The 6,000-nt window shown below is 37.6% G+C and overlaps 1 protein-coding gene across 2 annotated transcripts in view; it reads right to left on the reverse strand.

Moving 5' to 3' along the window:
- The window catches only part of LOC109915354 (protein AHNAK2-like), an 82,844-nt gene extending 78,339 nt beyond the window's left edge, over positions 1-4,505 (reverse strand). For both annotated transcript variants that reach the window (XM_048600340.1, XM_048600339.1), the window contains exon 1: positions 4,448-4,505. The gene's annotated coding sequence lies outside the window, so the exon portion shown is untranslated. The remainder of the gene's footprint in view (positions 1-4,447) is intronic.
- Positions 4,506-6,000: the final 1,495 nt, after the last annotated feature.

Here is a 6,000-nt window from a genome sequence, read left to right on the forward strand (position 1 = left end):
TATCTGCTGCCCTTGCCCTTTTAGATGGAAGCGGTTGTGTGTTTGGAATGTGCTGTCTTAGAAGCCTTTTGTGAATTTCTGCAATGCATCTTGTAGATGGAATGTATTGCTGTTAATGACCATCAACACTGTAGGGAGTCAATGTTTGTGGATGTGGTGCTAGTCAAACAGTCTGCTTTCACCTGGATGGTATCAAGCTTCATGAGTGTTGTTGGAGCTGCATGCATCCAGGCAAGTGGGGAGTATTCTATCACACTCCTGACTTGTGCCTTGATGAATTATGAGCATATTCTTATGCTAATCCTGATGTCTTGCAAGAAAACATCTTACACTTCAGATTAAACATAATAAGCAATTAAGTATTATGTAATAAACCTATCTACACTTCATCAGGATTGAGCTAGTCTTCTGCCTAAGACATTGTGTAGGCACCTTTGCTCACACAATATCAGTGGCTTAGACCAATACCAACAAGGAGGAGTGTGGTGGTGAATCCACCAAAAGCACCCCAGATGGTTCCAGCAGAGATCAACAGACACAAGATCCACCTCCTGCAGTGAAAGTTGGTGCAGCAACAGAGAAATTAGGAGCATGCTACAGGCCTGCTGTGCCGTTTCAACCCATCCATGTGCTCATTAACTTTTCTTTAACTAGTTCCAGTATGTATTGTAGCCAGAATGCACTTCACCTGCTAGCCATACATGATCTAGGCCCTCTATTGAAGCCTGTAGTCATTCAGCAGCGTATTTAGTATTAGGTTTCTCCTCACCCTGCTTTAAATTACCAAGCAGTTCAAAGTTTGTGTGCTGCCTGATTTACTACAAATGGGCCTAGATTAATCAAACAGCACCATCCCTGCACTCAATTCCTGGCCGTACCCAATCTTCCTCCCACTCCTGTATTTGTATGACAGATTTCACCTCAGCACAATGTCCCAAAGTGGTTTATATCCAAGTAAAGACTTTTAAAGTAAAATCATCACTGTAATATTGGCAAAAACACGAATCCACTATAAAAAAAATTTGAATTTCCTCATAAAAAGGACCCATTAGCCCAGGCATTTAGTTTAGGTATTATTCATACATCTGGGTTCTATTATACCGTAAGGCTCAAGATGTCAAAAATCAGAGGCGGTGTGGAATCCCAGAAATGATATCACAACTCCTGTGCTTTCTTTCCAGGGCTGCTGTCTTTATTGGTCAGAACAGCAGTAAACATTTCAAGAGAAGTTCAGGTTTTATTCTGTTCACCGTATATGACCTTAGCAGTTTGATGCTAAATCTGTTTACTTCTCACTTAAAACCAATGAAAAGAGGAAAAGAATGTAACTAATTGATGTCAAATGAATTTAAGGAACTATCACTCAGATTAATTACTTACTTTAAACCTCTCTTTACAAAACATCCCCATTACTATCAAAAGGCATTTAGGACAGAACATATTTTAGAACAAAACTGAAAACAATCCTGCTTATTTCAAGAAAAATGAAGTAACCCTGGAGATTTAACAGTCAAACAAACAATGTATAGTGGTCAATGCCAAGATCACTTTTTGGCAACAGCTTCTAAGTGCTCTAGCACAAAACATTGTAAATAAAAATTACAGTGAAGCATTCACTGCTTCCTGAGTTCTAAATCTTAATTTCCTATTAATGGCTGAGAGAGTCCACAAAATGTTGGTGTGTGCACATGACTGAAATGTTATAGCTGCACAGTGAAATAGGATCCAACATTTTAATTAGCCTAAAAGAAATAGCAATCAGACATAAGATGCCTTTGCCCTTGTATGTTATTTGGTAAATTATATTGAGTCCACTGAATGATCATGAATAAATCGGTATGGATGAACATGCTTACTCTAATAAGTAAAACAAAGCACTTAAAAATGCTTTTGAAAAAACTTATCTTTGTATGGAAGTGCTGAAACATGTTATGTCTACGTGAACCAGGAAGCTCAAATACGTTAAGTTTTGTCAGCAAAAAAGTATTATCGTCAAATTACATTGAATGCATAAAATTCATTTCACATACAAACAATTCATTCATCATTGTGTGTGAAAGATATGAACCTCATACAATCATATACTATGGCAAAGACAGTACATGCCTATCTATCTATTATTAAAGCAGCACCTAAGATGTTATATTTAACAATTCACTGGTGAACTCTGAAATTGAACATTTTGTACAAACATTGGTTCAGGCATGTTTTCTTAATCTGGTTAGTCTGTAAGAGCATCATCAACAACAATGGTAGCAAAATCCTGCCCTTCAGTCATTTTAAATGTAATTCATTGCCCAAGGTGCTTCACAGGAGCATATTCAAGAGGGATTTGATAAGGCATTCAAGGTTTGATAAGGGATTGATTTTAGGGAGCAGTTTAAAGGATGAGAGAGAGCTGAAGGTGCTGAGATGTTATTTCAAAGCTTGGGGCCAAGATAACTGAACACAACTGAATTGGGGTTTCACAGAAGGCCAGAGGTACAAGTGAACAGCATTCCTAAAGGCCTGCAAAACACTAGGGAGATTATAAAAGCCCAGATAATGGAGAGATTTGAATTTGAGGATGGGTTTTAAAATGGGATTGATAGGAACCATGTGGGTCAGCATGCACAGATGTAATGGTGGGCCAGACTTGGTAAAGATCCGGATATGGACGGCCAGGTTTTGAATGAGTTTCTAGAGGGTGGGAGGCCTGCCAAGAAAGGATTGGAATAATAAATTCTGCAAATAATAAAAGTATAGATTTGGGAGTCAGCTGCAGAAAAGCTGAGAAGTGGAAACAAACAAAGTTATAAAATGCAAAGTAGGTAGATTTTGTGATGCATAATACATGGATTTGGAAACACAGCTCAGAATAAGTTAAGATACTGAAGTTATGAACAGCCTAGTTCAGGTTGAGAGCATGACCAGGGAGGGGCTGGAATCAGTGATGAAGGAACTGAGTTTGTGGTGGGGACCGAAAACAATGGCTATGGACTTCCCAAAGTTCAGTCAGAGGAAATTCATTTTCATCCAAGTCTGAAAATTAGATAAACAAGCTGACAGCACAGAAGCGGTGGAAAGACAGATATGTAAAATAATGTAAACTAATTTTTTGATTGGAATTCACAGGTGTTATTACCTTGTTAAATGGTTGCAGGAAAATAACATGAAGTGTGTGGCTTATATTTTACTTGATGCTACTGCTCAGAAGCTAATATTCTGAGGGTGTTGAGCAGTTGCTTACTTTCAGTGATAGTTCAAAGATAGTACATATATACTGCAGCAGTGTATCTAATACGTTTCAAGCACTCTGATACCGCACATACTGTGCACCAAATAGTTAATGTAGTTGCTGAGTAGTCACATTCTTTCTGGTATTTCCTAAAACTAAACTCTGTTCAACTTTAAGATATCCTATTTAATATAAACTCCTAACTATTTATGTTATCCATATTATCATACATATCAAATATGCTTTATTAAATGCTCCAGAGAATATTTTACAGAAATAAATAACTCTGAAGTTGATCTCAATTCAGGCAGTGTAATGTTAAACTTTACTCTGGCTCACTTGTTTATCAATTAACACTTAGGTGCTTACATTTTCAGTCCAAAGGTACACAATATCTTGACATTATTGTTTGACCTTACTGATGCTTAATTTCTGTACGAATTTTAATCAAGATAAATAGTACAGTGCAAATGAAGTGGGAGTTTATGTCCCTATTAAATTCTGTGTTGAACAGGAGTCATTGCTTTCTGCGTTCAATGACGCACATATTTTGTATTGTTTGGGGTAATCTAGAATTTAAATTATATTTTTCTACCTGCTATTAATTTAGCAAAAAATATTGTATGTCTATCAATCAAAAATAAAATTAAAGTAAATATACATTTTCATGGAAATCAAACTATTAATGGTAGGATTTCCACTAGTTAGAAATTGTGACCTTGTGTGTTTCAAACACAGCATGGTAATTAAAACCACAGTGGACATGCCTGAAGTTCTTGCCCTTCAGATATGCAGTTGCATGAACTTCTCCTTTACAACTATCATGACCAAACACCGTTTTGTTATTTCTCTACTGCTACATCCCTTGTTTATGAGTCAAGTTTCCTTGGCTAAAGTACAAAATAACCGGAGCGATATTTTAATCCTGCACATATCTTAATAAGTACCAGACCAACATTCTCAATTATCTTGTTGGTGTACTAATGAACAAACTCAAAAAGATTGTTTCACTTAAGTTTAACTACAAATGCCTTACTGGAAGTATACAGTGTTGCTTCCACAGGATAGAGTCTTATAGAATAGCAAGCAATCAGTGATTAAGATTTTCAGTTTGAGATACTCAAATTTTTTACTGCAGATTACCATTAGGGAAAAGTACAATCCTAAAACTTACCGGAAGTTCTTGTTAAGTTCTAAACCAGGGAATCTTAAGAATTTGTAGAAACTAACCTTAAAGTGGACGAGCCCTGAACGCCAGCCTGCCTGCTGCTTTCTACCAGTATGTGAGTGACAACTGAGGAGAGATTTGTCGAACTAGTTTAGTCTATGTAAGGACTGAGGGGGCGGTCCGTCAGAGTCAAATTTGACTGGGTCTCTACTGATCTAGCTGCCTAACCAAAACTAAAACAGTGTCGTCAAGGCTAATATCCTTTGAAATTGAAACCCACAGTTTTAAAGCAACAACTGGATTGCTGCATTTAGACCAAGGCTGAGCAATCAAAGACCCCTTTATTCTCAGTTTAGTCACAGGGGTTTAAGAATAACGCAAAATTCTTGGCATATTGTTTATAACTAGGTATTACACAGTAAACATTTCTCCTCCCAGAACAATAATAATTTGCATTTATATATAATGTAGGAAAATGACCAAAGAGGCTTCACAGGAGCAGTATTCCTTAAAGTGGGATGACCTAAAATGAGTGCCTTGTCAGAGAATGAGATTTTAGAAGGGTTAACTTGAAGATCATTTACTGTGGTGTGTTTTATGAAGGATGTTAATGAAGGAAAGTGAAATGCTGAGTCAAAGAGGTTTAAGCCAGACTCATTTCTGCAATAGGATGGAATAGAATATAACCCTAATAGAAACAGAGGGCAGAGGAGGTGAGAAGTACTGACATGAAGGAACAGGGATTCGTTCAGGATTCTAGTGGAGGTTAGTAATGTCCCAAAGTCTAGAAAGAGTGGAGGAGGAATGAGAGTGAAACCAGAGGGCGAAGGCTAGTGAGGATCAGTCAGCAAGAGAACAGTGAAAGGTAAACTTAACAGCAAAGATTGAACAGACTGGGGCTCTCCTCTACAAAAGAGAAGGCTGAGGAGTGAGCTACCAGCAGTCTTCTCTTTTACAATTATGAAGCATGTTTGATAATACATGCACTCATAATTGTACACATACACACAGATGCACGGACATACAAACAAGCACACACACATTCTCACACACACACACACACGTTACATTCCAGACTGGCATCAGTGCAGATACTGGGAGGCAGCTTTGGTAAATTTAGAGGAAATGTTTCCACTCATGAAAGAACCCAAAACTATAAGTTCCCATAAATATAATGGTTCCTATAAATTTAATGGAAATTCAAGCAAGAAACTTCTTCATCTGGACAATTTCGAACATGCAACTTAATGCGCAGAGTCATTGAAGTGAGTAGCACAGATAAATATAAGGGAAAGTAAAAGAGGTACATTGAGATAGAAAGTAGAAGAAGGCTGTGCTGATATGATAAGATGAAGTTGAATGACAGGAGGCTTATGCCGAGCATAACACAAGATTGAACCACATGGCCCAATGCCTCTATACAATTCTATATCAATTTATAGGGTCAGTGCAGATTTGAGGGCTGGTGCAAGGAACAGTTCTAGTGAAGTGAGGAGAACACAAAATTGGGTGGTAGTTCAAAGACATGACTCCAGTGTGGTGACAATGTGTCATGATCTCATGATACCATGTCACAGAGGGTGGGGCAAAAGAAAGCAGCAAAAGGTCAACCACA

Source organism: Rhincodon typus, chromosome 8 (assembly GCF_021869965.1).
Source record: "Rhincodon typus isolate 14 chromosome 8, sRhiTyp1.1, whole genome shotgun sequence".
Lineage (NCBI taxonomy): Eukaryota > Metazoa > Chordata > Chondrichthyes > Orectolobiformes > Rhincodontidae > Rhincodon > Rhincodon typus.